This window comes from Lynx rufus, unplaced genomic scaffold (genome assembly GCF_022079265.1).
Source record: "Lynx rufus isolate CCGP_SWC_20201006 ecotype Redwood Valley unplaced genomic scaffold, mLynRuf1.p SCAF_4, whole genome shotgun sequence".
NCBI classification, from domain to species: Eukaryota; Metazoa; Chordata; class Mammalia; order Carnivora; family Felidae; genus Lynx; species Lynx rufus.
In genome coordinates this window covers 45,790,752-45,800,034 of record NW_025814856.1, presented here as the reverse complement: position 1 = coordinate 45,800,034, position 9,283 = coordinate 45,790,752, and the positions used below count along the sequence as shown (strand labels likewise).

Here is a 9,283-nt window from a genome sequence, read left to right as displayed (position 1 = left end):
CCGCTGAGCAATGCGGAGTAAATCCTGGATCTGTTTTCCTTCTAAATCCTCTAATTTTTGGAGTTTCTTTTTGATGTCATGGGCAGCCTGGTTTATAAAAGACAGATTTTCAGGGGCCTCAGGGTCCATGGGAGTGTACTGCCTAAAGGCTTCCATTAATCTTTCTAAAAAGTTGGCAGGGCTCTCTGTCTTACCTTGTATTACCGAGTACACCTTGGCCAAATTGGTGGGCTTGCGTGCTGCAGCCCGGAGACCCGCCATTAGAGTCTGGCGATAAATGAGCAGTCGTCCCCTACCTTCTGCCGAGTTGTAGTCCCAATCAGGCTGAGTCAGGGGAAACGCTGCATTAATGAGGTTAGGGTTAACAGTGGGTCGACCATCTTCCTCGGGACCAGCTTCCGCGCTTCAAGTTGAATTCTCTCCCTTTCTTCCGTGGTGAACAGGATTCGCAAAAGCTGTTGGCAGTCATCCCAGGTAGGCTGGTGGGTGAACATTGTGCTCTCTAGGAGGGCTATAAGATCTCTAGGGTTATCAGAAAACCGAGCATTTTGGGTTTTTCAATTATATAGGTCACTGGTGGGGAAGGACCAATACTGGAGTCGGGGATTGCCCGTTTCATCGGGGGGTCCTATTTCCCGCAGGGGTAGGGCTACAGTGGAGTGGGGGAGGCGAGAGCTTGGCTCACACTGGGTGCACCCGCGAGTTTGGCCGGCTGGCCCTTCACAGTTGGTTTCATTTTTTAATAGGGCTAGGCACGGCTGCTGCCTGTAGCCTCCCTGGTTCTGGCACAGCTGCCGCTTCCCACCCCCCCCCCCCCGGTTCCCCTTGAGGGGCAACCAGCGGGCAACAGGTGGGGCGGCCGCTTCGGGCAGGGCCTGGGGTGCAAGGGGAGGGGGAAGATAGGGTGGAGGGTTTTCAACAAGATCTTGCCAGATGGGGATGTAGGGAACCTGGTCTGGGTGGCCCTGACCTTGGCCGCTATAGGCAAACAAAAAGTGCCCTCAGTAGGCCAGCCCACCCCGAAAGTGGGCCACTCAGACTGGCAGAAAGTGATGAGTCTTGACCGGCGGATGTCCAGGCTTAGGTTATGGCCTCTCTCCCTTCTTCCAGCCTGGACATCCTTGAAATTAGCTAGAAGAAGGGAGAGAGGTGTACTCTGGTTCTGTCCCATAGCCTGTATAGGAAAAAATAAATGGGCCAAGTTAGTTTCTGTTCCGGAAGCGAGTTGGATATACCTGCAGGGGAGAAGAGACAAGTTAAATCGCAAGCGCGGCGGCAAACAGAAAGTGCCTTGGAGAAGAGACCAGATACAGAACGGGTGTCCATAACCCGAACAAAGAGTTCTGATGGGCCAGAATAGTGCCCCAGATGGGAGCCAGAGGACGTCTCCTACTGGTCCCGACTGACTTCCCTATAGCGCGTCCGCCAGGGCTAGGTCAGTCACTGATACAGATCCCGCGCGGGAGAGCCAGAAACGAACAGACAACAGACACAGACACAGACACAGACACAGACACAGACAGAGCTGGCTTACTTACCGATCGGTCTCAGAAATGACCCGTTGACTTGGGGTCTGGTGGGTTTGGGGGGGGGCCTTCCCGGCCAACACACCAAATGAAACACCCAGAGTCTAAGAGACCCCCAAAAACGAACCACCAGAGTCCAGAGTCAAAGCTAAGCAGCAAGGGTCATTTATTGCAGGTTCGAACCTGGACCTCTGCGCCCCCCTTGCCGGTGACGCCAAGAGGCCCTGAGAGAGGTTTTTACACCCCTTTTATAGACAGGTACAAACAAGTCATGGGGAAATCAGGAATTTTCCACAGTTACAGAGCTGTGATTGGTTGGTGTTTAAAGTTGGACACTTAACAGTATTCAATTGGTTCCTGCCTTTAGGTCAGACCACAACGGGGGGTACGGGTATCACAATGATTGATCAGGAATACACGGATGTGCCAAGCAACAATGATTGATCAGGAGTACACGGATGTGCCAAGTAACAATGGTTGATCAAGAATATACGGATGTGCCAGGCAATAATGATTGATCAGGAATACATGGGCGCGCCAAGCAATTGTACAGAAGCGGAACAAGCTGGTTAAGCTTGGTTAGGTTTCAGTTTCCCATAACTTAAGCTTTTAAGTTTCAATTTTCTCAGGCCTCTCAAAACAAAGTGTGAGACAGAAGAAGAAGAGAGGATGGGGAGCTAAGGAGCTAAGGAGAGGGCTTATCAGCTTTTAAATTAATAAAAAATAATTAGGAAAGAGCAGTGCAGGCCCATGGTGAGTTACTGCCTGGAGAATGGAGGTGGCCTGTGGCTTTCTATGGAAGCAGTCTGGGGAGAGAGAAGGAGAAGGCTGACAGAGGAATTGGGAACAAGGTGGTAAAAGTGTTCTTGGCAGCCTGTGAACACACAGTTTGAAAAAGAGTGTTTATCAGTTAGGAACCTAGGCTTGCTTAACTGGAATTTTGCAGAGAATTTAAAGAAGGTACTATTTAGAGATGTGTAGGCAGGGCCGAGGCACCCAAGAAGAGATGATGAGGTATCAGGGATGAGCAGTGGTAAGGAAGCTGTTTACTACCTGGTAAACACCCTGAAGAGGAAAGAATGAGCGTGGGGACCCAATGTTATTGGAGCCCCGTGAGACCTATCATTGTGGAAGGAGACTCTAGATATGAGTTGGAATTATAGAGGGATCCAGCTGTTGCCAGGGCCACAGTGCTAAGGTAGGGAGAGAAGAATGGAAGAATACCCCAAACACTCTCTCCTACCTCTGTCTGGTCTTTCTATTGGCCAGTACAACCTGAAGTCAGAGGAAACAGGAACTTGTGTGGTGCACAGAAGGCCAGAGAATGAATATGGAGAAATACCACAGAGAGAATAACCAGCACAAGTGACAGCCAGTGGGTAAGGGAGCCAGGGGTACTGTTCTTGGCTTGGTAACCAACCTTCTGAGAGACTTTAAGCAAATAGCTTAATCCTTTTCCTTTTCTTTCCCCACCTTCTATCAGTGAATGGATATAATAACTTTGCCCACATTGTGGACTTGTTATAAAGATCTGATGACATAACAGATGTACTTGTTTCATTAGTTTATATTTATGTTACACTTTCTAAGTTCCATATCTTTTTATGTGTCTTCAATTACTTCTCAAAACTAGCTTTCAGGGTAGCCAAGGTAAGTTTTATTATCCCCATTTTACAGATGATATAACTGAATTGGACAAATAAAGTGATTTCTTCAAGGTCACAAAGCTAATAGATCTTTTGTCTTAAACTTGACTGTAATTTTCTCTCACCACACTCAAGTGCAGTTAATTCAACATTTCAGGCAGTTTTGAGGGGCTACTGTCTTTGTAAGGCATACAGGTACCAGATGAGGAGGCTGAGAGCAGATCTTTCATGTGGTCTGGAAAAATGGCCTGCGTATTTCAGGCCTTCTTCTTTTTTAAATGTTTATTTATTTATTTTCAGACAGAGAGAGAGAGAGAGAGAGAGAGAGAGAGAGAGAGGAGTGCATGTGCAAGTGGAGGAGGGGCAGAGAGAGAGAGAGAGAGAGAGAGAGAGAGAGAGAGAGAGAGGGAATACCAAGCAAAGTCCACAAACGGTGAGATCTTGACTTGAGCGGAAATCAAGAGTCAGACAGATGCTTAACCACTGAGCCACGTAGGTGTCCCAGGCTTTCTTTCTTATCTAAGAAATGGGAGGAAAAATAATGGGAGGAAAAGGGCCTCACAGCTGGTTTCCACAACTGGCCACTCCTCTTTTTGCAGAAAAGGCAAGAGAAAGTGGTGTAAGAATGTTCTCCCCCCCCCCCATATTTATGTGTTTATATGTTGAAACTTAATCCCCAGTGTGAATATATTTGAAGGTGTGGCCTTTGGGCTGTGATTGGATCACAAGGGTGGAACCCTCATGAATGAGATTAGCGCCTGATAAGAGAGATCTCAGAGAACTCTCTGTCCCCTAGGATATAGCAAGAAAAACTCTCAATTAATTCTTAGAGTGGTTCTATTTTTATCTATAATTAATATGCCTTAGCTATCTTCTAAGTTTATCAACTTCAGGAAATAAATGACCTTTATCAAAGATGAAAGGTCTATGTACTCACTATGTCTCCCTCTCTATCACCCTTCCTTTATCTCGTTATATTGGCATGTGTGCAATTTTATTCCAGTCTATTATCCACTTGTGTTTTTTTTTAGGAAGAATGTTAAAATGATGGATGTAAGAAGAATGGGTTAAAATTAGAGATGGACAAGGAGAGCAGTTAGAAATTTTAGAAGGAGTTCAATGAAGGGAGTGGCTGTGTCTGAATGAGAAGGAAGGGACCTGACATAGATTGTTTAAAATCCCATTTCAATGGCACCTCTGTTACGGGGCTTTCTTCATTGCAAAGGAATGTGATCCATCTGTACCATTTCTTAATTCTGTCTCACTCATGCCAACAGATCACTCAATGTGTTTAACTAGATCTGAATCATTGAAATATTTCTATAGTATGGTTTAAGCATATTTAATTTACTTCTCTTTCCTTCTGAGATGATGCACCTCTATGATTTGTGTCTCTAGGAATATTTTAAGCTGTGTTTGTTTTAGAAGCTTGTCATCTTCATACTTGGAAGCCTCCAGAGTTCCCAGGACAGTGTCAAGGCTCTCTGAATATCTCCACCAAGTTGTCTATGACTCACCATATGCTCTCACCTTGGCCTCTTCTTTCTGCCTCACTGATCCCAGCATAAAATGGAAAGGACAAAAGCTGCCCAGGATATGCTTTGCATGGGCACTCTGACAATTAATTAGCTTCTGATTGCTTTAATTTTGTTTCAGAGCAAAGCCCCTCCACTTTGTTGAAGTAGAGACAGAACTTCTAGTATCAGAGTATCATGTTAGTTTCTGCTCACAGTGGGGCTCTGTGTAGCTCCTCTGGCCCAAGCAGGTATTGGTTGACCAGATCTGTTTTTCCATATAGATTCATTTATGAGGATCATAACAAAGAAGAAAATGGTAAGAGATAGAGTGAGACAGCTTCTCAGGCCTATGGAAAGAGTTACAGGACTCTACATACAGGTTTTCTTTTCCATGGGGCCTACATTTCTTTTTTGCCCTTTTGTTCTTCAAAAGTTACCAGAAATTCCTCTTTGTATTTAACTTGGTAAGAAATATGGTCCAGGGAGCAGGCCTCTCCCTGAGCATCTGGAAGGCGTAGTCTTATTGCCCATGGCAGAGCCACAAAACAATAAGATGACAAACAATTTGTCAGAGACCCAAGTGAGATATTATATATAAAAGTGCTTTATTTGTGCTCTAAACACTAGGTCTCTTGGTATGAGTGACTAGACTTTCTCAAATGTGGTCCTCTATGTCATCCTCATAATCATTAAGTAGTTGACTTATTGTGTGCCAGACATTGGGCTGAGAATTTTACATACATCACTTTTTAAAAAACCCTAATAACAACTTGTTTGTGTAGTTAATATTATAAACTCCATTGACAAACTTCAGATTTAAAAACTCTGAAAGTGTAAGTCACTTTACCCAGGTCACACAAGTCATTATGCATATAAGAATTGCACCCAGGGGATTCATCTCTCAACTCTGTGTGTATGCATTTAACTCCTAAAGTATATGTCCTAATAGATCTTACACAATATTGGTCCTTTATACTCTATTTTTTTTCTTTTCAATTTTTTTTAACATTTATTTATTTTTTGAGAGAGGGAGAGTGCTAGTGGGGGAGGGGCAGACATAGAGGGAGACAGAGGATCCGAAGCAGTCGCTGAGCTGACAGCAGAGAGTCCTATGTAGGGCTCAAACCCATGAACCATAAGATCATGACCTGAGCCAAAGGCACTTCACTGACTAAGTCACACAGATGCCCCTGGTCCTTTGTACTATTAACATAAGCTATGATTAATTGAAAATTCACTATGCACCAGATGCTATGCTAGCTATCCTAGGTAGAAATTATTATTCTAATCCTTACAATGACTCTATAAAATATTTATTGTCAGCATTTCACACAGTTGTTCTGTGCCACCTACATAGGTCTGCTTTCAGAAACTATTCTATATTACTCCCTCTTATGGTGGCGTATAGTGGGTTGAATGGTGACACCTGATTTGGAAAAGGGTCTTTGCACATATAATTAAATATCTCAAGGTGAGATCTCCTGGATTCTGGGTGGGTCCTAAGGCCAATGACAAATGTCCTTATAAGAGACAAAGAGAAGACACAGGGGGAAGATAAGAAGACCTTGTGAAGACAAAGGCAGAGATTGGCCTGATAGCCACAAACCAAGAAGTGCCTAGAGATACCAGAAGCTGAAAGAGGCAAGGAAGGATTTTCTTCTATAGTTTTTGGATGGAGCACAGCCCTGCCAACACTTGACTTTGGACCTCTGGCCTCCAGATCTGTGAAAGAACAAACTTTGTTGTTTTAAACAATTCATTTTGTGGTAATTTGTTATGGAAGTGAGAAACTAATGCATAGCCTGTTTCATTTTGAAACCATAGATCAACTCATGCCATATCTTTAAAAATTTGAAATGCCCCCTGCCCCTCATGTTATTATGATCGTTGATGCCTTTGGTATCCTCCAACTAGACTAATTTTCTGTCTCGTCCACTTTTAGCCTTTGAGAACCTCTCTTCCACAGCAGTATTGGTCTGTTTACCATATCCTGGACATGCCTTCATGCCTTTGTTCACCTTGGTTCCCTTTACTCCCTGTGAAGCTTGTTCTTCTCCTGTTCTACCCATAAGGTGTTGATCTCATTCTCAGATAGTGCCTGAATGATGCCCTTCTGAAATCCTGGAAAGAGAGCCCCAGCCAGAATAAGCTGTTCTGTTTCCATGTTCCCATGTTCCCATGTTTACATGTTCCCAGAGCTATCTACTGATTCTTCCATGTATTACTTATGTCTATCTGTCCTGTATTGTAGTTAATTGCCTATGAAATTCTGGAGGCAGCGAAGGGATTATATTTATCTGAGTACTTCTGGTGCCAGCTGCGGAATGTCTCATTGTTGATGAGGACTGACTTACCTCTGGATGCCTTTGAGAATCTCTGCATAAAGGTTACTCAAACTCTGATTTGCAAAAGAATCACCTATGGAACTTTTTAGATTTCTGTGACTCTGCAAATTCACTGCCTTTGGAGTGGAGCCCAGAAATCTATATTTCTATCAGACAGTCCAAATAATTTTGATGTAGGTAGTTGGTTGACTACACACTGAGCAACAGTGGTCTAAAATTTGGATTAGAAACTTCTGTGGGGTCTACTTATTGAAGGAAACTTTTATGGATTTTTCTTGAGATATAATGAGTGACCTAAAATTGTATTCTGCTTGGGAAAAGAAGAATCACATCATCCCTTTAGACTTCAATCAAAAGAGGCTGCACATTTGATCACATTTCTAAACTCTATTTCAGTCCATCTGAAATCCATTTCCTGTTTCCTAAGCTACTGATTATTGGGGTTCATTTCCTTATTTAAAACTCATGCTTTGGGCTCTCAGCAGGTATGTGGTCAAGTCTGTCTTGTTCAAACAGCACAATTATTTTGTCTCTTAAACAATTGCAAGTTACAGTGTTTCTGTGCACCTCTGCCTCTTTAACTTGACTTCATAGAACTCCACTGCATTGCTTTAGGCATCAATATAAAGGAAGGGCTGCATAAGCATCTATGTCCATTAAAGGAATAACGCATTGTGTTGTGTTTCTGTCTTTTGAGACATTAGGAATTTCTCCCCCCATCTCCCACCTGGAAATGTCTAATGTCCTTGATAACTTGAGCAGAATTCAGTATGAGATGAATGAGCTTTTCTTCTTTAAACTCCAATTTCACCTTGTGAAAGGGGGATAATCATATCTACTTCATAGGATAGTTGTGAAGATCAGATAAAATAATTTGCTGCATAGAAAGCATTTAAGGGGCACCTGGGTGTCTCAGTTGGTTAAACATCCAACTCTTGGTTTTGACTCAGGTCATGATCTCACAGTTCATGGGTTTGAGCCCCACATTGGGCTCTCTGCTGATGCGTGGAGCCTGCCTGGATTGTCTTTTCCTCTCCTGCTCATTCTCCCTCTCTCTCAAAATAAATACACTTAAAAAAAAAAAAGAAAGCATTTAAGATGATATCAGATCTATAGAAGAGCCTCCCTAATAGTTAATATTATTAGGAGTTAATATTGTGATCATTTGCAAGTTTAATATTTGTAATTTCAGATAGAACCTGAGAACACTACTGTTATCCTCTTCATCATCAACATCATCACCATCAGCAAGTTGCTGGATTTCAATTAGTGTTTACTTTTTGTACAGCACCTTCTAAGTACTTGGCATTCTGTATCACTTTTTCGTTGCTGCCACAACAAATTACCACAAACTTAGCTGCTTAATACAACACAAGTATTCTATCTCAATCTGTAGGTGAGAAGTCTAACATAGGGTTCATTGGACTAAAATCAAGGTGTTGGGAGGGCTGAATTCCTTTCTGGAGTCCTAGGGGAGAATGTTTCCTGCTAATTCAGGTTCTTGGCAGAATTCAGTTTTTTGGTGTTGTAGGACTGAAGTCCTTATTTTCTTGCTGGCTGTCAGATGAGGGCTGTTCCCAGCTTCTAGAGGCCACCTGTATATTTTGGCTTGTGGCTTTCTTCCTTCATCTTCACAGCCAGAAATGGTGAGTTAAGAAGTACTTTCATGCTTTGGAACCCTCCTGCCACTTCATCTCTGACTGACTTTCCTGCCTTCCTCTTCCACTTTTAAGGGCCCATGTGATTAGATTGAAACTACTTGGAAAATCCAAGACAGTTTCTCTATTTTAATTAAGGTCTTCAACCTTAATTCCATTCACAACATCCCTTTGGCCATATAACAACATATTCACATATTCTGGGGATTCGGACATGGGTGTTCTTTGGGGGGACTTGGTGGGGTGTCCTGTCTGGCACTCACCCATTTTTTCCTTGAGTTTTTCTAGTGTCCCTGTTAAATAGATTTCATTATCCTCGTCTCACAAATAAGAAAAGAGAGGCTAAATGAATTTAAATAACTTGCCTAGGGTTGAATCCATAGTAAGCTGATGATCCTAGATTGAAATCAAGGCACTTTGCCTTCAGAGTCTGCCTAGTTTAGAATTTTACTGGGTTGAGCTGTAAGATGGGCTGTGGTACCAGAGCCAAGAATCCTTTTTCTGTACTTACTCCCTGGAACACCTAAAAAGAAGAAAAAGATTCACATGTGTTCAGTAACTTGATTATCCATAGGAGGTTGGAGAGTCAAA

General features: G+C 42.9%; 1 pseudogene; it reads right to left on the bottom strand.

Annotated features, from left to right (window-relative positions):
• Positions 1 to 557: 557 nt before the first annotated feature.
• The window catches only part of LOC124523357 (40S ribosomal protein SA-like), a 38,551-nt pseudogene continuing 29,825 nt past the window's right edge, over positions 558 to 9,283 (bottom strand).